General features: G+C 44.2%; 1 protein-coding gene across 2 annotated transcripts in view; it reads right to left on the bottom strand.

Moving 5' to 3' along the window:
- LOC130283237 (cytosolic carboxypeptidase 6-like) overlaps window positions 1-23,201 on the bottom strand; it is a 1,802,518-nt gene that overhangs the window by 91,974 nt on the left and 1,687,343 nt on the right. The window lies entirely within an intron of this gene.

Below are 23,201 nucleotides of genomic sequence, written 5' to 3'. Positions count from 1 at the left end.
CATATGGCAAGAGTCCTATGACTTAAGCAAGGTAACAAACACTTTTCCATCAGTCTTTTGCATCTTTGGATATATACATCCACGCAGTACTGGTTGAATAATACATTATCCCATTCAGAGTAGTCTCACATATTTCATGTAAAAGCCACTCCCACTATATTATTAATTACTTGTTTTCTTTCTTTTATACAGTGGTTCTGTGTTATTTTTTTTCATATTATCTTATATTTATTAGTGTTGAGCGGCATAGGCCATATTCGAATTCGCGATATTTCGCGAATATATGGACGAATATTCGCCATATATTCGTTAAATTTGCATATTTGTAATACTCGCGTTTTATTTTCGCATATGCGAAAATTAGCATAAACCATAATTAGCATGAGCAAAAATTTGCATACACGAAAATTAGCAAATACAAAAATTAACATAAACCTAAATTTGCATATGCGAAAAAATTTGCATAAACCATAATTAGCATAAGCAAAAATTCGTACATACGAAAATTAGCACATACGCAAATTACCATAACCCAAAATTCGCATATACGAAAATTTGCACAAACCATAATTAGCATAAGCAAAAATTTGCATATACGAAAATTAGCAAATGCGAAAATTAACATAAAACAAAATTCACATATGCGAAAATTAGCAAATGCAAAAATGTACATAAACCAAAATTCGTATATGCGAAAATTTGCACGCCAGTCTCACACAGTAGTATTAGAACCTTCTTTACACCACACAAGCTGGAAGCAGAGAGGGATGATCACTGTGATGTGTGCTGTGAAAAAAAAAATGTAATAAAAAAAAAAATAAATAAATAAAAAGAATATTCGTAATTACGAATAAATAGTGCTATATTCGCGAATAAAATTTGCATTGCGAATATTCGCGAGCAACACTAATATTTATGTAGATCTATAACGGATTATTATACCAATAACACAGTTTGTTGTCATTCATGTATTTTCATACCACACCAGGACAGACGGGTGAACCCCCAACACGCACAGGATTGTATTATATCGTGTTACAAAACAATATTGTCCAGATTATGAGTTCCGTGTTGGGTGTCACTTGTCTGTCTCTGGACTTTTAAGGACCCATGCACACAGTGCGGTCACGCTTGCGATAATGTGTGTCATATGTCCATTAGGTTGGTGTTCCCATGATCCATACATTGACGTATACAACATAGTGGCACGCACGTCTATTTTTAAAAAATGTCTTTGTTGTGGTTATAAATGAATCATAAAGGACAGAGGTGCATGAACAGTTAAATTAAGTTTACACCTGATTACGATTGCACCTGCAGCGGGGAGGGTGATTTCCCTCCTCCTGTGGGAGGAACTACCTCCTCTGAATCCTTTAAATAGATTCATTTTATTCATATTTGTTGTATGACTAAGGCCCCGTGGTGGGCTGAAACGCGTCACCCTTGTCTACCGTGTCGTTTGTACCTTTGGTGTATGTGAATCAATAAAGCAACTTGATTTTATACGGGAGCAGCGCTGGACATCAGTTCTTTTCTTGCAAATTTGTTCTTGGCACGGTCCGTACCAGTCCGTGCGCGGCAGGAGACGAAGGAGGTGAGCTGAGCATTTCTGCACAGTTTCAGAAACAGTGCCACATCTGTGCACTGGTTGTGTGTGGTATTGCCGATCATCATGGGCGGCAGCTTGTGTGGTGGGAATATTGGGGGGCACTATTAGGTAGGCAGCAGTTCCTCCTGTCAGGAAAAGTTCAAGGCATCAGGTATGTGGTATGTGGGGTGCAGTAGAAATATATCGGGTGTGATAGATGTCGCCTAAATGGCTGCCCCAGAAAAAAAAGTTATGTAGTCATAGAGGATGGAATGTATGGCTGCTATAACCTCCTGTGATCAATAGAACCAGGTGACCTCAAGAGTGACCTATGGGCTCCCTGCTAGTCTCCCCCTTATAAGCCCTGAGTGGAGCTTCTCTCTTGGACTTTAGAGCTCTTGCTTCCTGCTGAGGTCCAGTGCAGTCCTGTCTAGTGTGTGTGTCCAGAGTGTTGGAGACCTCAAAGTCCAGTCCTGCAGCCACCATCAAGTCAAGTAAGATAAAGTCACAGCTTTATGAGTCAAGTCAGTCCCTGTCATCTGTCAAGTCAGTGTGGTCTGCGTTCAATTGTCCAGTCCTACTACAAGTCCCAGCAAGCCCTTAAGGTCTCTGCGTCACTTGTCACCTCCCTGGGCCCTGTCTGCGCTGTATAGACTTTACCAACTGTCTACTCTCAGTAAAGCTACCGTTGTCCGTAACTTGGCGATGAAGTCTTTATTGAAAATATCGCAAATTCGCAAATATTGCGAATATATTCACTATACATTCGAAATTACGAATATTCACTTTTTCCAGCATATGCCCAAATTCCTTCTTTTCACTTTTGGGCCAATTAGAATGATGCAAATATACTTGTCAGAGGTTATCAACAACATCCCTAGCAACCAATAGTAAAGTTTCCCACCCCTTTCTCGAATACGCGAATATGCGAATATTCACATATGCGGAATTCGCAAACATAGGACGAATATTCGTCCATATATTCGCGAAATATCGCAAATTCGAATATGGGCAATGCCGCTCATCACTAATAAAGATATAATAGAAAACATCCTCAGAATATTGATATAAATATATATATATATATATATATATATGTGTTATTTTTGATTTTATTTATTAATTATTTTTTTTTTGTCCTAAATTGAAGTACCCCTGCACACAACGAGGCATTTCTTAATACACCTAGCGCTGGCCCCACCACTAACAGACATTGCGGTACTTTTTCTTGCCTTGAGGGTGATACAATAGAAGGAGCAATGTCTTGAAATGCAAACTCCGTCTTCCATTCTTCCTAATGTATATAAATGATGCGGTGATCTCTGCTGACTTGATGTTCGGGGGCTGTGGGTACCGAAGGCTGGTGAAGCCCACGAGAGAATTTGCAGCCCTCAAAGCATGAACGCTGCATAATGTTGATAAATGTTTCCCTTCTTTACTGATGCATCACACAACTAAGACAAAGTTTGCGCGCCTTAGCTTTTAGCACACGGAGGGAATAATTGAATTGAACTAGTTATAGGAAAAGCCTAATACTGATAAATGTCTGGCGCCGGCGTCTTCCTCCGCTCGCCCATTTCCCCTCTAAAATAAGAAAAAAAAAGGAATGAATGAAACGTCTTCCACATATCATTTGATACCTGCATTATAAAGATAATGCTATGTCTTATAGGTAGAGGATTTCCTATGTAAACTTACAGATGGCCTATCCTCAGCAGATCACCGATATCTGATTGGTGGGGTACCGGCACCCGACACCTTAGCTGATCAGCTGTCAGCACAGCCACGTCCACATACTACAGAATGGATAGCGTCACAAGCTGGACTTCAGGGGTACCCCGGAGAGAGAAAAAATCAACTGGATTTGTAAATGACTTCTATTAAAAAAATCTTAATCCTTCCAGTACTTATCAGCTCTACAGGAAGTTGTGTAGCTCTTTTCTGTCTGACCACAGTGCTCTCTGCTGCCACCTGTCCATGTCAGGAATTGTCCAGAGCAGGTGAGGTTTGATCTGGGAATTTGCTCCTGCTCTGGCTGCTCAGGCTGAAAGGAGTACCCAGTGACTCCTTTCAGGACATTTGCGCCATTTCAAAAGCCCATTTAAAATAGTGCATGCGTCCCGTACGGTGTCACTAAGGGTGAATGAGGTCCGCTGCCCCCGTTAACAGTTTACAACGGCATCCTGTTTTTGCCGGTATGCCAACTAATAAGATTAACGAGGGAAGAAACGTAGTGTGTTCGTATCCTTAGGGTACATTCACACGAGCTGATCCCCTATCGTATATTACGCTGCAGATTCGCCGCTGAAAGACCTCTGTATGCTGCCTTTACAGGTGCCTGCTCGGAGCGGCAATGCGGCGCTACAAGCAGACACACTGAAGCGATGTGCGAGTCGCTGCGCATGTGCGGTGTACTCGCACACATCGCGGCCGCTCCCCCTGCTCTATGAGCTAGGCCGAGAGCTGCCGCGATGTGCGAGTATACTGAGCACTTCAACTCGCCATCGCAGTGTGTCTGCTCGTTTTGACGGATCGCCGCTCCGAGCAGGCACATGTAAAGGCAGCATACAGCGGTCCTTCAGCGGCGGATCTGCAGCGTAATACGCGCTGGGGATCCGCTCGTGTGAACGTATCCTAAGGCTGGATTTCCACTTGGTAGTTTTCTTGGAGAATTGCCGCTGCAGTTTTTGAGCCAAAACCAAAAGTAGATGCATGAGAAATATATTTCTCATTCCTTTAAAATACACTTTTATCTTTTGCTCTAAAAACTGCAAAGTGGAAACGCAGCTTTAGGGCTTACACTCCGAAATCACAGCCAAGAGTTATTCCAGGTGGAGATTCCAGCTGCAGCAAGCGCCGGCCGCCAGTCAAGATGCTTATTCCAGGGAAATCAACTCACCCGTCCTTGGAGTGCACCGGCCCCTACCTTCAAGAAGAGCAGAAGTGACGGCCCACCCAGCCAGTCACCAGTGATTGGCTCAGTGTGCCATCTCTCCTGCTCATCTCTCAGGGTGGGTGACATATCGTTCTGAGGATGGGTGAGTTGCCTGTATTGGAGATCGGAATGGTTGGAACCCCAGCAATCATTCACCCCCTATCCTGTGGGTGGTGGCCGGGGATAAGTTGAGATCCCCGGAATACCCAGCCCTTAAGCATCGCTTTCTCAGGAATAATTCCGAAAGGAACTTCTGTAATGTGGATGGGCCCTTACTCCCAGCGGATTCTGCAGTTACCCGGCAACCAGCATTCACACTGGGACGGGACGCAGAAATCCTTCCGGCTACCCACTAAGTTGTATATACAGCAAACGCAAAGGTAGTGACAGTAAAGATTTGTTCACACAACGTAATATCTGCCCAGAAAATTACTTCTATTTGAAAACTTCTATTTTATCCTTCCAGTACTTCTCAGCCGCTGTATGCTCCACAGGAATTTCTTTTCTAACTGACCACAGTGCTCTCTGATGACACCTTTGTCCATGTCAGGAACTGTCCAGAGCAAGATAGGTTCAGAGTGGGACAGTTCCTGACATGGAAAGAGGTGTCAGCAGAGAACACTGTGGTCAGTAAGAAAATAAATTCGAAAAGAAAAGAACTTCCTGTAGAGCATACAGCGGCTGATAAGTACTGGAAGGATCAAGATTTTTAAATAGAAGTAATTTACAAATCTGTTTAACTTTCTGGTACTAGTTGATTTAAAAAAAAAAAATGTTCCCATTGGAGTACCCCTTTAACCCCTTAAGGACACATGACGTACTGGAACGTCATGTGTCCACTCCCGATCTATAACGCGGGGCCACGGCGTGGCCCCGCGTCATAGCGGTTCGGGCCCGGCCTCTAACAACGGCCGGGACCCGTGGCTAATAGCGCGCGGCATTGATCGCTGTGCCGCGCGCTATTAACCCTTTAGACGCGGCGTTCAAAGTTGAACGCCGCGTCTAAAGTGAAACCGAAAGCATGCCGGCTAGCTCAGTGGGCTGTTCGGGATAGCCGCGGTGAAATCGCGGCATCCCGAACAGCTGACAGGACAGCGGGAGGGCCCCTACCTGCCTCCTCGCTGTCCGATCGCCGAATGACAGCTCAGTGCCTGAGATCCAGGCATGAGCAGTCATGCGGCAGAATCATCGATCACTGGTTTCTTATGAGAAACCAGTGATCAATGTAAAAGATCAGTGTGTGCAGTGTTATAGGTCCCTATGGGACCTATAACACTGCAAAAAAAAAGTGCAAAAAAAAAGTGAATAAACATCATTTAACCCCTTCCCTATTAAAAGTTTGAATCACCCCCCTTTTCCCATAAAAGAAAAAACACAGTGTAAATAAAAATAAAAATAAACATAAATGGTATCGCCGCGTGCGGAAATGTCCGAATTATAAAAATATATCGTTAATTAAACCGCACGGTCAATGGCGTGCGCGCAAAAAAATTCCAAAGTCCAAAATAGTGCATTTTTGGTCACTTTTTATATCATGAAAAAATGAATAAAAAGCGATCAATAAGTCCTATCAATGCAAATGGTACCGTTAAAAACTTCAGATCACGGCGCAAAAAATGAGCCCTCATACCGCCCCATACACGGAAAAATAAAAAAGTTATAGGGGTCAGAAGATGACAATTTTAAACGTATTAATTTTCCTGCATGTAGTTATGATTTTTTCCAGAAGTCCGACAAAATCAAACCTATATAAGTAGGGTATCATTTTAATCGTATGGACCTACAGAATACATATCAGGTGTCATTTTTACCGAAAAATGTACTACGTAGAAACGGAAGCCCCCAAAAGTTACAAAACAGCGTTTTTTTTTAAATTTTGTCGCACAATGATTTTTTTTCCCGCTTCACCATAGATTTTTGGGCAAAATGACTGACGTCATTACAAAGTAGAATTGGTGGCGCAAAAAATAAGCCATCATATGGATTTTTAGGTGTAAATTTGAAAGAGTTATGATTTTTTAAAGGCAAGGAGCAAAAAACGAAAATGCAAAAACGGAAAAACCTCCGGTCCTTAAGGGGTTAAAACCCTTTGTTTTTATCTCGTACCAGACAGTCATTGATAGAACTGTAACTGATGCCAGACACCGATATGCTACCATAAGACACAATGCAGGCTGAAACCATGGCTGCAGTCACTCATGTCCGTTATTCCCCAACTATGGGCCGCGGTAGGACTTCTCCACCAGCGCTGAGCCCCGTCCAGTGTGTGTGAATTCAGGACTGTGAAGCCTCGTGCAGACAGTTGTCAGCAATTCGCGTTACCATCTGCTGAGCGAGCACCTTGCGGACAAGGCATTTAGGTTAGATTTATGCCTGTAGAGGCTGTCTAACTTGGCATATGTTGTGTTGCTAGATTTGAGATATACAACCAAATGGTTGTTGGGAAAAGTGCCAAGTGCCCACACGTCTGAATGAGAAGAGCTGCAAGTTCAGATTCCATGAAATAAGAGGTTAAAACGGACGGGCACCTAACCTGTATCTTACCCCTATACCAGTGTTTTCCAACCAGGGTGCCTCCAGCTGTTGCAAAACCAAAACTCCCAGCATGCCTGGACAGGCGTTGGCTGTCCAGGCATGCTGGGATTTGTAGTTTTGCAACAGCTGGAGGCACCTTGGTTGGGAAACACTGGCCTAGACACACAAATTGTATTTTTTTCACCAGGCAGCAGCTGTATCAAAAGTTTTTCTCCTTTTTTTCTTCTATTACTTACTAAAGTGCTGCCCCCCTCCTCAACTCAGCTGCCCTAGGCACAGGCCCAAAGGTGCTTAATGGGGTATTCCAGGAAAATTTTTTTATATCAACTGGCTCCAGAAAGTTAAACAGATTTGTAAATGACTTCTATTAAAAAATCGTAATCCTTTCAATAATTATCAGCTGCTGAAGTTGAGTTGTTGTTTTCTGTCTGGCAACAGTGCTCTCTACGGACATTTCTGCTTGTCTCGGGAACTGCACAGAGTAGAAGAGGTTTGCTATGGGGATTTGCTTCTAAACTGGGCGGTTCCCGAGACACGTGTCATCAGAAAGCAATTAGACAGAAAAGCACAACTCAACTTCATCAGATCATAAGTACTGGAAGGATTACGATTTATCTATTTTAATAGAAGTAAATGACAAATCTGTTTAACTTTCTGGAGCCAGTTGATATATAAAACATTTTTTTTCCCTGGATAATCCCTTTGATTTGGTGGATAGGAGGTGGAAAGGGCCTACTAAAGTAAAAAGAAAAAAAAAAAAATTGCTAATTTTATGGGAGGACATTCCACAAAAATTCCGGCATGGGAACATGACCTAAACGGCTCTGTTGAACAGTAAGCAGAGATCTTTGAGGAATTAAAGGGGTACTCCGGTGGAAAACATTTTTATATATTTTTTTTAAATCAACTGGTGCCAGAAAGTTAAACAATTACTTCTATAAAAAAATCTTTATCCTTCCAGTACTTATTAGCAGCTGTATGCTACAGAGAAAATTCGTTGCTTTTTTGAATTTCTTCATTTTCTTGTCCACAGTGCTCTCTGCTGACACCTCTGTCTGTGTCAGGAACTGTCCAGAGCAGCATTGGTTTGCTATAAGGATTTTTTCCTGCTCTGGACAGTTCCTGATACGGGCATCAGGTGTCAGCAGAGAGCACTGTGGACAAGACAAAAAATAAATTCAAAAAGCAAAGAACTTTAATAAGTACTGGAAGGATAAAGATTTTTTTTAATAGAAGTAACTTTCAAATTTCTTTAACTTTCTGGCACCAGTTGATTTAAAAAAAAAAAAAAAATTTCCACCAGAGTACCCCTTTAATTCCTCAAAGATCTCTGCTTACTGTTCAACAGAGCCTTTTAGGTCATGTAGTATACAATAGAAGAAAGGAGCACTCACCCAGACTTTCTAGAGGCAGCTTCTTTATGGTTCGTTAGAACATGCGGGATACAGCGTGCAGGGAGGCAGGTGGTGAGGATGCGGGGGTATCGTCTGGCGATCTGATGATGCCTGCATACCGGGAATCATTTTACTCAGTCCTATTGTCCTCTACACGTAGTGCCGAGTACACACTCTGTTAGAATTGCCTTTTAGGTCATGTTCCCACGCCGGAATTTTTGTGGAATGCCCCCCCGTAAAATTTCTGGTAGACACTACGCAAACATTTGGGGGGAGGGGGGGAGCCCGACAGAGCATGCTGGCGCTAGGACCGCTCGGAAATGCGCCATCTCCATAGATGGATATGCATTTCTTGGTGGATTCCAACGAAAAAACTGGCGTCAATTCTTTCTGCAGTGACTGGAATCTGGATTTCAATCTCGGTGCAACAGAATCCTATTGTAAACTATAGGACTGTGCGGCAACGGAATTTCGGAGACACATTTTTTCGCCGCATTTCGCTTGGAAATTCTGCCGTGTGAACCTAGCCTCATGGTTTACTCCATGGGGATAGGAATCTGTGCACAGTGCAGGCCTGGTTATTTCTAGTGTTGCTCGCGAATATTCGCAATTCGCAAATATAGTGCTATATATTCGTAATTACGAATATTCGTATTTTTTTTATTTTTTTTTCACAGTACACATCACAGTGATCATCCCTCTCTGCTTCAAGCTTATGTGGTGTAAGAAGGCTCTAATACTACTGTGTGAGACTGGTGTGCGAATTTGCGCATATGCGAATTTTCGCGCATGTTAATTTTTGTATATGAAAATTTTTGCATGTTAATTTTGGCACACGTAAATATTCGCATATGAGAAAATAAATCGTGAATATTACGAATATGCGAATATTCGCGAATATGACGAATATTCGTCCATATATTCGCGAATATTCGCGAATTCGAATAAGGCCTATGCCGCTCAACACTAGTTATTTCCCATACATTTACTGTAACGGTGAAGAAACAGGGCACCAGGATCCCTTTATTAATTTCTTATTTATATAGCGCACACTTAAATGGGCCCCTTTTTCCCATTGGGGCTCACAATCCATATTCACCTATCAGTAGTGTTGAGCGGCATAGGCCATATTCGAATTCGCGAATGTTCGCGAATATACGGACGAATATTCGTCATATATTCGCGAATATTCGCATATTTGTAATAATCTCGTTTTATTTTCGCAAATGCGAAAATTAGTATATGCAAATTTTCGCTTATGCGAACATTCGCACACCAGTCTTACTCTGTAGTATTAGAGCCTTCTTTACACCACACAAGCTGGAAGCAGAGAGGGGTGATCACTGTGATGTGTACTGTGAAAAAAAAAATAAAAAAATAAAAAAAAACATTCGGAATTACGAATATATAGTGCTATATTCGCGAATATGTGATATTCGCGAATAAAATTCGCATTGCGAATATTCGCGAGCATCAACACTACCTATCAGTAGGTTTTGAAGTATGGGAAGAAACACTCAAACACAAACTCCTTGCATATGTTGACCATGGCAGGTTTTGAACCTACTACTGAAGCGCTGCAAGGTAACATTGCTAACCACATCAGGGTATTGTGGCTGGAATACCCTCTTAGGAATTACGCTAAAATAAAACATATCCCATGTGGCCTTCTATTTGCGGTGTCCTGGTACTGAATTTCATACTGTACCTGGTGTGCTGGGTCCCCAAAGTCAGAGTTCCTTGGTACCATTGGTGTCCACTTGCTGAGATAACCCCCTAGTCACCTCTTCGTTCTTTAATTTTATGTGTTACATGTATATAATAAGTGTAATGTATTGATCTATATAGTATCTGCAGGACCTTAGGTCACATGACTAATGATTCTACTGTTATGGTATGCTAAATGACCTTCCAGGTCACGTGAGTAGTCACATGTTCTACCATAATCCTTTGTGAAAAGGACTGACAGTTGGGATGAACCAATCAGCTCAAGGCCAGCCCCTGCCCATTTAAGGGAGCTGCCAACCAATCCTTGCTCTTTCTCTTGCGCTCTTGCTCCTGAGCTGCAAAGCAAGCAGCATCTCTTGGGTTCCGGACTAGCAGAGAGAGGAGATCCGTGCGACTTACAAGACAAAACCAGGCCTGAAGCCTAACAATCCTGCAACTTACTAACCGTGAGTTACTAAATCAAATCCCCGCTAAAGCTTGCGTGACTGCTGGACCTAAAACCAATCCTCTAAATCCAGCGGGACAGCGTAAATCAATCTCCAGAGCTTAGACTCACAATGTCTCAACCAACTGTCAGGATCCTTATAGACTGTACATATGTAAAGACTGTTCCTGTTTTACCTCTGCATAAAATCTGCAGTAAAGTTTTTTACAGTTTTCTGAATCTCCAGTTGTGGACAATCATTTATTCCTCCCTATTGTTCTTTGGACGGGTGGCGATAGGACAAGTATATGTTGAGGAGCCCTCACCCTGGCGTCATGACAGTTAAGGGTTAAACCAGCACCCCTTCATCACTGCAAAGCTACACCCCATATACCCTATACCCCCACAAGCTTACCACATATTTAAAGAATAGCACGAAGGGATGGAGGGGTTGTCCATAGCAACCAATACGATTACCGTATATACTCGAGTATAAGCCGACCCGAGTATAAGCCGAGACCCCTAATTTCAACCCAAAATCCCAGGAAAAGTTATTGACTCGAGTATAAGCCTAGGGTGGGAAATACCTCATCCCCCCCTGTCATCATCCAGACCCGTCATTAACATCCTCATCATCCCCTTGTCATCATCCCACACATCCCCCCTTCATCATCCCCTTGTCATCATCCCACACATCCCCTTATCATCCCACACATCCCCCCTTCATCATCCCCTTGTCATCATCCCACACATCCCCTTATCATCCCACACATCCCCCCTTCATCATCCCCTTGTCATCATCCCACACATCCCCCCTTCATCATCCCCTTGTCATCATCCCACACATCCCCTTATCATCCCACACATCCCCCCTTCATCATCCCCTTGTAATCATCCCACACACCCCCCCTTCATCATCCCCACCCCCCTTCATCTGCATAAAATCATTGGCTGTCCGGGCTTGCTGGGAGTTGTAGTTTTGAAACCTCCGGAGGTCCGCAGGTTGAAGACCACTGCGGCCTTCAACATGCGGACCTCCAGAGGTTTCAAAACTACAACTCCCAGCAAGCCCGGGCAGCCATCGGCTGTCCGGGCTTGCTGGGAGTTGTAGTTTTGAAACCTCCGGAGGTCCGCAGGTTGAAGACCACTGCGGCCTTCAACATGCGGACCTCCAGAGGTTTCAAAACTACAACTCCCAGCAAGCTCGGGCAGCCATCGGCTGTCCGGGCTTGCTGGGAGTTGTAGTTTTGAAACCTCCGGAGGTCCGCAGGTTGAAGACCACTGCGGCCTTCAACATCATCCAGCCCCCTCTCACCCCCTTTAGTTCTGAGTACTCACCTCCGCTCGGCGCTGGTCCGGTCCTGCAGGGCTGTCCGGTGAGGAGGTCGTCCGGTGGGATAGTGGTTCCGGGCTGCTATCTTCACCGGGGGCGCTTCTTCTCCGCGCTTCCGACCCGGAATAGAGCCGTTGCCTTGACAACGACGCATCTGCGTCGTTGTCAAGGCAACGTGACTATTCTGAGGCCGGGCCCGAAGCGCTTAGAAGAGGCCTCCCCGGTGAAGATAGCAGCCCGGAACCACTATCCCACCGGACGACCTCCTCACCGGACAGCCCTGCAGGACCGGACCAGCGCCGAGCGGAGGTGAGTACTCAGAACTAAAGGGGGTGAGAGGGGGCTGGATGATGTTGAAGGCCGCAGTGGTCTTCAACCTGCGGACCTCCGGAGGTTTCAAAACTACAACTCCCAGCAAGCCCGGACAGCCGATGGCTTCCCTGGCTTGCTGGGAGTTGTAGTTTTGAAACCTCTGGAAGTCCGCAGGTTGAAGACCACTGCGGGTGGGGGAGTTCACTCGAGTATAAGCCGAGGGGGGTGTTTTCAGCACGAAAAATCGTGCTGAAAAACTCGGCTTATACTCGAGTATATACGGTATATATTCCATCCCTCCAGTACAGGTTAGGCTCTGTTTACATCTGCATTAGAGACTCTGTTAGGAGCCTTTTTTTTTTTTACAGATTCCGCCATACTTGATGGGCAACTCTTTGGGGTCCATTAGGAGCTGTTGGAATCTGAATTTAACACAGAGATGCCCAACCCAGTCTTTAAGCCACCAAAAGTCCAGTTCTACTGAGGTAGAATGTAGGTGGGCCTTGAGGACTAGGTTGGGGACCACTTATTTAACAGATCTGATTCTGTGTTGTGATGGAACCCAGGATGCAGATGTGAAGAGAGCCTAAGAAAATACAAGCAGAGATCTTATCGAAGGTGATGGGCATCTGCTCCACCATAGTTGGAATAGACTAACTATATCAGTGGTCTCCAACCCAGTCCTCAGGGCCCACAACAGTCCGGGTTTTTTAGTTAGTCCATTGGAAGAGAACAGGGAAACATTTTAATCTTGGGCTGTTGGTGAGCCTTGAGGACTGGGTTGGGGACTTCGGATCTTGTTAGTTCATTCCAACTATGGTAGAGCAGATGCCCATGTCCTTCAATAAGATCACTGCTTGTATTTCTTAGGCTTCATGGTTTTACAACATACTGGTGGGCCTTGAGGATTAGATTGGGAAGCTCTGATCTAGATCCTCCGATGGGCCAATGACCTGATATATAAGGGGCCAGGGGTTATCCAGGGATAGAAAAACAGACCTAATTTCTTTTTTTTTTTTTTTTAACGCTCCCTGTCTGTCTCCAGGTTGGGTGTGGTTTTGCAGCTCAGTTCCATAAAAGTGAAAAGCACCAAGTTGTAATACTACACCCAACCTGGCGACAGACGTGGAGCTATTTTTGAAAGAAATTAGCTCTGTTCAAAAAAAATAAAGGGACCACTTAAACAACACAATGTAACTTTAAGTCAATCACACTTCTGTGAAATCATACTGTCCACTCAGGAAGTAACACTGATTGACAATCAATTTCACATGCAGTTGTGCAAATGGAACAGACAAAAGGTGGAAATTATAGGCAATTAGCAAGACACCCCAAAATAAAGGAGTGGTTCTGCAGGTGGTGACCACAGACCACTTCTCAGTTCCTATGGTTCCTGGCTGATGTTTTGGTCACTTTTGAATTCTGGCGGTGCTTTCACTCTAGTGGTAGCATGAGACGGAGTCTACAGCCCACACAAGTGGCTCAAGTAGCGCAGCTCATCCAGGATGGCACATCAATGCGAGCTGTGGCAAGGAGGTTTGCTGTGTCTGTCAGCGTAGTGTCCAGAGCATGGAGGCGCTACCAGGAGATAGGCCAGTACATCAGGAGAAGTGGAGGAGGCCATAGGAGGGCAACAACCCAGCAGCAGGACCACTACCTCTGCCTTTGTGCAAGGAGGAGCACAGTCAGAGCCCTGCAAAAAGACCTCCAGTAGGCCGCAAATGTGCATGTGTCCACTCAAACGGTCAGAAACAGACTCCATGAGGGTGGTATGAGGGCCCAACGTCCACAGGTGGGGGTTGTGCTTACAGCCCAACATCGTGCAGGACGTTTGTGCTCTTCACAGATGAAAGCAGGTTCACACTGATTACATGTGACAAACATGAGTCTGGAGACGCTGCGGAGAACGTTCTGCTGCCTGCAACATCCTCCAGCATAACTGGTTTGGTGGTGGGTCAGCAATGGTGTGGTGGCATTTCTTTGGGGGGGCTGCCCCGGCCTCCATGTGCTTGCCAGAGGCAGCCTGACTGCCATTAGGTACCGAGATGAGATCCTCAGACCCCTTGTGAGACCATATGCTGGTGCGGTTGGCCCTGGGTTCCTCCTAATGCAAGACAATGCTAGACCTCATGTGGCTGGAGTGTGTCAGCAGTTCCTACAAGAGGAAGGCATTGATGCTATGGACTGGCCCACTCGTTCCCCAGACCAGAATCCGATTGAGCACATCTGGGACATCATGTCTCGCTCCATCCACCACAGACTGTCCAGGAGTTGGCAGATGCTTTAGTCCAGGTCTTGGAGGACATCCCTCAGGAGACCATCCGCCACCTCATGAGGATCATGCCCAGGTGTTGTAGGGAGGTCATACGGGCACGTGGAGGCCACACACACTACTGAGCCTCATTTTGACTTGTTTTAAGGAAATTACGTAAAGTTGGATTAGCCTGTAGTGTGGTTTTCCACTTTGATTTTGAGTGTGACTCCATATCCAGACCTCCATGGGTTGATAAATTTGATTTTCATTGATAATTTTTGTGTGATTTTGTTGTTAGCACATTCAACTATGTAAGGACGAAAGTATTTCATACGATTAGGTCATTCATTCAGATCTAGGATGTGTTATCTTAGTGTTCCCTTTATATTTTTGAGCAGTGTATATATGTATGTCCTGTGTGCAATGATAGTAATAAAAGTGGACGTGTGTGTTCTTATAAGGTCTACTGCTTTAACGGATCTGGATTGCAAACCTGAGCTGAGGAACCGCCTCTCTTCAGGGGGCATTTGTGCCCTCGATTCCAGGTACATAACAACGATTCATTAAATTAAAGATAACCAAGACTTTTCCAGCACTCCTCATTTAGGGCCACCGTACCCTTGGCACCTCACAATACGCTTCAAGCACGTCTAACTTACTGAATGCCAAACAATAAGAATTTTGCATGAATGCCCAGCACCCTGGTACGTCCATTATCGTTTCAACACTATCGCAGCCCAGCCTTCAGAAAATCACCTTGGAAATAATGGACATTTGGGTGAAGTTAGAGATGGCAATGAATGCAGGCCGCTCTCCCTTTTAAGCTGTGTTAATGTTGCTCCGGAGATGTCATCATCTCGCAAGTGAACGTGGAATAATAATTTGTCGGGCAGCGTGCCAGAGCCCAGGCTGAATTATGAGGTGCCATCATTGGTTAGTCACCTCCACTGCATCTTATTGTACAGAGTTGTTAGGGGAAACCGAGGCATGAAATGTAAGCCGGGGTGAGGGTGTAGAGTCGACATGTTGCCCTGCAGTAAGTGTGTCCTGCTGAGAGTGCATGGTACATTGTGTTTACTTCAGAGCAAAGACACCGCCGCCTACAAAGGAACATTATACAGAATCACAGATTATTTTCATTTACAGAATCCTGAAAAAATATAAGTATAGGCTAAAAGAATGCTGAGCCAAAAAAACATTTTTGATCATTGAGAGGTCATTTATATCAATATTACTATTTTCCTGGATGTGCTGCCCACATATTCTGTACCACAAATGATCCTGGAATTTTATTATTCCATCCTTGTTCTATCATTGGTTAAATGGGCACTGTCAAAATCGAAAACTTGGCAAAACACTAACCTTTATAATATACTTCATGAAATTGTTTATCTCCTTTTTATAGAAATCATTGCTTATAAAAAAAAAAAATAGATCACTAGGGGTCCCCATACCATCCAGAACATAATCCTGTCCGACTGCAGCATCATCTTTGTCCCAGCTGAAGCACAGGCAGGGACAAAGTCCAGGAAGTGAGGGCGGGACCAGCACTCCTCTGTGCTCACTCCTGTCCTGTCTATCCTGTCCTGTTTATTCTGTTTTTTTCTGTGGTATGACAGGAACGCTTTGGTAATTCCCGGAGTACGGCATATGACTATTGAGGCCACTGATTAGTTGCGGAGGTCACATGACATCCAATCCTAAAGAAAGAGCAGGGTGCTGACTTGAGGCTAAATGGGGGATCAGTGCTGGACAAGACACTTGTGCAACTGTAGGTTTCTTGTTTTAATGCATTTGGGGTACTTCTACAACTTAATTTTTTTAAACCTGGATATTCTAAATTTCTCAGTACAGATCAACAGCTGTCTGATAACTTTCATCTGTGTCCTGGATATAGGGGGTGGGGGGGGGATAAATATGGGGAGAACATGTATGAAAGGAACATCTGGATCTTGACTTTACAAAAGTAGAATTAAACAGTAATAATTGTTGTATTATCAAAGAATAACATAAGTCTGAGTGTTTGTACTGAATTGTTCAGAATCGTCTGAACCTCTAGGCACAAATAGCCAAGGGACCTGTTACGCCGAGCGCTCCGGGTCCCTGCTCTGACCTTCTGCTACGTCTGACCTCGCCTCTGTCTAGTCCTTCTGTCCCACGCCTTCTCAGCAGTCAGCGAGGTTGAGCCATTACCGGTGGATACGACCTGGTTGCTACCGCCGCAGCAAGACCATCCCGCTTTGCGACGAGCTCTGGTGAATACCAGTAGCAACTTAGAACCGGTCCACCAGCACGGTCCACGCCAATCCCTCGCTGACACAGAGGATCCACATCCAGCCTGCCGAATCCTAACAGGACCCTCATTATCCATTATACAAATCTCTCCAAACTGTGGTGCAATGTTTACGATGAGAGTATGTTCCAATTGCCTGATACATCTATGTGCTTGGCAACCATTGGACAATGCAGTCACATGGCATACATTCCCAGTCAGTTTCTTAGACTCAAAGTTGGAGAGAAACAGTGATTTTAAGGGAAGGTTAACTGAAAAGGTGGCAAGAAAGAAAGAAAGGATTTGCATATCCTAGAATTCCCAACGGAGCATGAATAGCATATAACTCCCCACACACATTTAAAATGCTCTCCTGAAGGAGAAACACTTATCTTTTGTCTCACAATCATAGGCCTCTCACTAGCCAGCCAACACCCTGCTCCGTACAGAGAAGGTGAAATAACCCTGAAACAGTTGTCTTCAGATGGGTATTCTTTCCTTCTGGAGAGATCTCTAGTTAAAGGAGTACTGCATTGTTAAACTCCGATCGTGGGGGGTCCGACTTCAGGGACCCCTGCGATCTCCGGTACAGGGACTTGGCATTGCCACGACTCTGCGCGGCTAATGTGCATGTTGTCGACCTCACGTGAGGTCAACGACACGCCCCTCCATACAGCTCTATGGGAGAGGCGGGGAGGCACGGACGCTGCATCTTCGCCTCTCACATAGAGGTACATGGAGGTGGCGTTTTGGCCTTGGCGTTATGCTGCGTCCGACATGCTTCCTGCCGCAGCAGAGCTGGAGCCCCATACAGGAGCTGGAGCCCAGCGTTCAGCTCCCCCACGATCAGATACTTATCCCCTATCCTGCGGATAGGGGATATGTTTCGAACACTGCAGATCTCCTTTAAGCATACTTTCCCAGTCAGTTCCTCAGACTCTTTTTTAAGGGAAAGCTACCTGAAAAGGTGTAAGAGCTGCTTTGCATATGGATGCAATGTCAATAAATAATAAGTGTTTTATAGATTTATTTTTCTGGGCTTTTTCCGGGACTTGATGGCCTATATCATCTCGGGGGAAGGGGAGGGGATTCTGACTTCCAGCTCCCCCATCGATGCTGAAGGGTTTGAATGGTCCGAATGCGAGTTCTGCAGCCTCCTTACCCCTTACCAGGCACAGCCAAAAAGTTAAACAGATTTGTAAATTACTTCTATTTAAAAATCTTAATCCTTCCAGTACTTATTCAATTTCCTTTCTGTCTGACCACAGTGCTCTCTGCTGACACCTCTGTCCATGTCAGGAAATGTCCGGAGCAGGAGAGGTTTGCTATGGGGATTTGCTCCTACTCTGGACAGTTCCTAAAAATGGACAGAGGTGTCAGCAGAGAACACTGTGGTCAGACAGAAAGGAAAAGAAAAAAGGAAAGAACTTCCTGTGGAGCATATAGCAGCTGATAAGTACTGAAAGGATTAAAGGGGTACTCCGGCCCTAAGACATGTCTGACTGAGGGGGTCCCGCCGCTGGGGACCCCCGCAATCTTGCATTCGGCACCCACTTCTTTGAGCTGCATGCCGTGCTGCCAGCTCACAAACTGCCGGGTGCCGACCACGGGGCCGGAGTATCGTGACGCCCCGTCCCACCCTCACTATGCAAGTTTATGAGCTGGCAGCACGGCATGCAGCTCAAAGAGGTGGGTGCCGAATGCAAGATTGCGGGGGTCCCCAGCGGCGGGCCCCCCGCAGTCAGACATCTTATCCCCTATCCTTTGGATAGGGGATAAGATGTCTTAGGGCCGGAGTACCCTTTTAAGATTTGTAAATGAAAGTAATTTATACAGCTGTTTAACTTTCTGGCAGCAGTTGATTTAAAAAAATGTTTTCCACAGGAGTACCCCTTTAATACTTTTATTGGTTGAGAAAGTGTAGATTACAAGCTTTTAAGACTTCTTAGGTCCCTTCTTTTGCATGTTACATGCCTGATGAAGGGACCAAAAAGGTCTTAAAAGCTTGTGAGGTCATTGATTGTTATGTGACATTAATGACAACATGTCACCATAACATGTCATCAAAGGGGTGTGGGGTGTCAGACGTAGTAAAAAGTGAATACATTCTGTTACTCTTCTCCCCTCCCGCCTCAGTAATCCATTCCTACTTTCCATAAAGAGCCTGGAGCTGAGTGTCCTTGTTATAACCTTGAAGAAACAATGAGTATTAGGCTGAGATACACGCAGAATCCTACAATAAAAACGCACTAGAACTGTATTTCTGGACCAGACATATTCATTTCCGTATTAAAATAGATGTGAACATTCTTAGCCTTTATGGGTTTGAGTTTAAAATACAATTTTTTATAGTATTTTCAGATGAATAATCACCTGATCTTGAATGTAGTTCATGTTTCCTGCCAGTAGAGGGTGCTAGAGTTTCAGCCATTTGTTTTTGGATCTCTTTTGGGCTGAATGATATTTGCAGCTGAAAAACGGGATATTTAGAACGAAAAAAGTGCCCTGTTATATACTTTGGACTTCTCCTATTGGGAAATACCCATTTCTATCTTTTTTTTTTGTCTGTTTTTTTTAGCCTTTTTTTTTTTTTTTTTTTCCGCAGTTGATGTTGGTTTCTTCTGGGGGATATCCAGCTTTAATATATTTATTGGTGATAACATTTGATATTAGAGAGCAGGCAGCCCCCATATATCTACTAAAAGGAGTATTTCCTATTATCATTGTTTTCAATGATCCTGTGGACAGACGTGCAATACATTATGTTGCAAAACTACTACATCGGGACATGGCAGAAGCTTTTATTGGTGGGGATCTGGGACCCTAGCCAATCGCTAGAATATAGAATAAAGCGACACATACACTTGTTGTGCTTTTTCATCTCTGCTCTGCTGCTTGTGGTATGTAAATTTGCCTTAAAGAGTACCTGTCACCAAATAAAACTTAAATATATTGTTCCTTGTGTAATTAGCAGACACTTTCCCATTCACTTGCTTTTAAAATGATCAACATAAACATGTGTGGTAGCTTGGGGGTGTAGGGTATATGGGGTGTAGCTGTGCAGTACTTTTATGGGGTCTGTTTAACACTTTCTACACGTGACGCCAGGGTGCGGGCTCCTCTGTAATGCTTGTCCTACCGCCACCCTTCCCAAAAGCGATAGGGAGGTATGAAATAATTGAATGCCCACAACCGGAGAGTTTGCTGAAAACAGTCGGAACTTTTACTGAAGATTTTATGCAAGCTTTATAACCGGAACAGTCTCTGTACAAGAAAAGTCTCTTAGATATTGACAGTGGTTGGGACCTTAAGCGTTTTAGAGTCCGTAGACTGATATGCGATGTTCCACTGGATTTAGGGGATTTAGTTGAGGCCCAGCAGTCACACTAGCTTTAGCAGGGATTCAGTTTAACACTCACGTTTTGAGTTCACTCTGAGGCCGGCAGGCTTCAGGCCTAGGATTGTCTTTGCAAGTTGCACGGATCTGTCCTCTCTGATCCCAGGAATCCAAGAGAGCGATCATTGGCTGCAGTTCCCTTATATGGGCAGGAGTTGGCCTTAAGCTGATTGGTCCAATACTTCTGTCAATTATCTGTACAAAGGGTTATGGGTAATCATGTGACCCAAGGACCTCCAAAGGTCCTCCAACATACTATAGAGGAATTAACATAGTCACATGACTGAAGGTCCTGCGACACTACCAAGGTAAGCATACTAATATACATTATATTAAATATATAAATTTAAACATTACAAAATTAGAAAATAAAAAGGCGACTAGGGGCTGTCCCACCTGTGGGACCCTACCTGAACGTAGTAACTCTGACTTTGGGGACCACCATACAAGGTACGGTATGCAATACGGTACCGGGACACCACATATGTTTAAAATGCAATAGAAAAAAAAGTCACTAGGTGGCTCTGTTCGGTTCCCTGCCACAATTAATACAGTGAGTTTGGTTTCCTCCCGGCCTGGCAGGAGACCAAACTCAGGAAGTGTACTGCACTGAGCTTGATTGACAGCTGCAAAGAGCATCACTGAAAGCTGCACAGAGCTTGAGGTCTTCTATTCGTCACAGCACTGCAACAATGTGAGGGCGGAAGTGGTCCCCCAGCAGGCTTCAGTGATGTCATGCCTGCTGGGAAACACCCACTTTCTCCTGCTGAGAGATTGCGCTATGTGAGCAAGAATAAAGGCATGATACACAAGTTTTTTAAAGCTCTGAATTTTTTTTAAGGGTGGGAGGGGTGTTAGGAATAGTTAGGGAACATAGTCGGAGTTAGTTTAGAAAAGTATATTTGGTGACAGGTACTTTTTAAGTCCCACACACTTTCATTCTAAAACCATATAACGCAAGTTATAGCTGCTTCACACAAATTTTATATTGATAGCCCAAGTCCCAGAAAAAAATCTTTAAATGGGCATTGTCAGAATCAAAATCTGCACATCTATGTTGCTCATCTTGCTGAAACATTAACCTTTCTAACATACGTCATAAAAATGTTTTTAATCTGGCTTTTAAAAGAAGACCACTAGAGGTCCCCATATCATCCAGAAAATAATTGTGCCGGGCTGCAGCATCATCTTTGTCCCAGCTAAAGCAAAAGCAGGGACAAAGTCCAGGAAGTGAGGGCGGGGCTAGCACTCCTCCGTGCTCACTCCTGTCTTGTGTATCAGACTGAATCATAAAAATAGAGAGGAGGAGGTTACAGAGCAGCCTGCAGTGAGTGGATTAAGAGACCCAGCACAGCATGGCAGACTCAGGAAGAAAGTGAATGCATGGTGAGTGAGGACAGGCTCAGTGAATTAAACCCCCCCCCCCCCCGCGAGCAGTGGATGTCAGAATAAGTGAGCAGCGGAACGGAGGGATTTGTGAGCCAAAGACAAAAGCTAGAAAATGTAAAGAGTTTGTGATATTAAAGGGGTACTCCGGTGGGGAAAAAAAATTCTAATCACCTGGTGCCAGAAAGTTATACAGATTTGTAAATTACTTATATATAAAATCTTAATCCCTACAGTTCTTATCAGCTGCAGTATTCCTCAGAAGAAGTTGTGTAGTTGTTTTCTGTCTGACCACAGTGTTCTCTGCTGACACCTCTGTCCATGTCAGGAACTGTCCAGAGCAGGAGAGGTTTGCTATGGGGATTTGCTCCTACTCTGAACAGTTCCTGATATGGACAGAGGTGTCAGCAGAGAGCACTGTGGTCACACAGAAAAGAACAACTCAACTTCCTCTGTAGTATAAAGCAGCTGATAAGTACTGGAAGGATTAAGATTTTTAAATAGAAGTAAATTACAGATCTGTTAAACTTTGTGTCACCAGTTGATTTAAAAAAAAATGTTTTGATTACTGGAGTACCCCTTTAAAGGTATGCTTTAAAGTGTTGCTACCAATATAATAAACTCTTGATATGTCATATAGTGACATGTTAGAAGTTTGTATAGATGGGGGTTCAAACGCTGAGACCCCTATGAGGATTAGAATGGACTGGACCCCCACCAATACAAATATCTGACATGTCACTATGTCATTCCAGAAGTTGTAAAGATAAGTTGTAAAGTTGTAAAGATAATATTTCAGGACTTAGAATGGGCTATCAATATCAAAATTGTGTGGGGTCTGACTCCAGACACGCCAGCCAATCATTTGAATAAAGGGGCTGTTAGGCTAAGTTTCCACTTTCTGGCAATTTTTGGATTTCTGCCACTGCAGTTTTTGAGCCAAAGCCAGAAGTATATTCAAAAGGAATAGGACAAATATAAAGGAAGAACTTACACTTCTCCTCCCTTATGGATCCACTTCTGACTTTGACTCCAAAACTGCAGTGGCAATCTCCCAAAAACTGCCAGAAAAAAAACCAAGTGGAAACTTATTCTAATGGTCTGGTGATCACTGCAGCCTCAACGTTGTTTTTCAGGCACAGCACTGTACATTTTATAATGGATGTTCCAGGTACTGCAGCTCAGTCTTATTCACTTCAATGAGATGTAGTGGTGAAGGGCTGCAGTACTAAGCCCAGCTGCTATAAAATGTATAGAGCTATGCCTGGTAAACAATGAAGAGGATGGATCATCAGTATCGGAGTGGTCTGGTCTGGTGTCTGGTCTGTAGCTACTACATCGGTGTGCATCCAGCTATTGCAAAACTACAACTCCCAGCATGCCTGGACACTCTACTTCCACCTCAGGCAGTGTTTTCTAACAAGGGTGCCTCCAGCTGTTGCAAAACTACAACTCCCAGTATGTCTGAACAGCCAAAAGTTGTAGGTTTGCAACAGTCGGAGGCACGCTGCTTGGGAAACACTGACATAGAAGCTGCAGCGATCACCAGACCATTACGGCTCCTTCAATCCTCAGTCAGATCTCTGTCAATCCAATACTGATGGTCCATCCTCTTTATTGTTTACCACTTCTTTAAACACTGC

This window comes from Hyla sarda, chromosome 7 (genome assembly GCF_029499605.1).
Source record: "Hyla sarda isolate aHylSar1 chromosome 7, aHylSar1.hap1, whole genome shotgun sequence".
Classification (NCBI taxonomy): domain Eukaryota; kingdom Metazoa; phylum Chordata; class Amphibia; order Anura; family Hylidae; genus Hyla; species Hyla sarda.
This window is presented reverse-complemented; position numbering and strand designations above follow the sequence as displayed.